Genomic DNA, 644 nt, shown 5'->3' with positions numbered 1-644 from the left:
TGCTATATAAATTTTACCATAACAAAGAAGAGAGGAGAGGAGGTGGTTAAATTGGATGAGAAAGAAATGAAAACAATGAAAATAACTTCCCAGTTGCAAAAACAAACCCCAAAACTTGAAAATGCAAACTGATCTATTGTGACATGAGGAAATTTTGAGGGGTGATGGACATAATCATTATGTTGATTATGATGATGTTATATATACATATACAGACACACATGTGTATATATGTATATATGTGTATATGTATATACACACACACACACACACACACACGAGAGAGAGAGAGAGAGTCATCCCTTGGTATCCACAGAATATTTGTTCCAGGATCTCCCACAAATACCAAATCCACCGATGCTCAATCCCTTACATAAAATGACATAATATTTGCATATAACCTATGCACATCCTCCCATATACTTTAAATCATTTCTAAATTACTTGTAATACCTAATACAAGGTAAATGCTGTGTAAATAGTTGTTATACTTTGTTTTTTATCTGCATTATTTGTATTGTTGCATTGTAACTTTTAAATTTTATTCTTTTGGGCTGGGCGCGGTGGCTCAAGCCTGTAATCCCAGCACTTTGGGAGGCCGAGGCGGGTGGATCATGAGGTCAGGAGATCAAGACCATCCTGAC

The sequence above is a fragment of the Rhinopithecus bieti genome, unplaced genomic scaffold (assembly GCF_001698545.2).
Source record: "Rhinopithecus bieti isolate Rb0 unplaced genomic scaffold, ASM169854v2 scaffold_76570, whole genome shotgun sequence".
In the NCBI taxonomy this organism is placed as follows: Eukaryota; Metazoa; Chordata; class Mammalia; order Primates; family Cercopithecidae; genus Rhinopithecus; species Rhinopithecus bieti.
The sequence above is the reverse complement of the archived record's forward strand: the minus strand, read 5'-3'. Positions refer to the sequence as shown.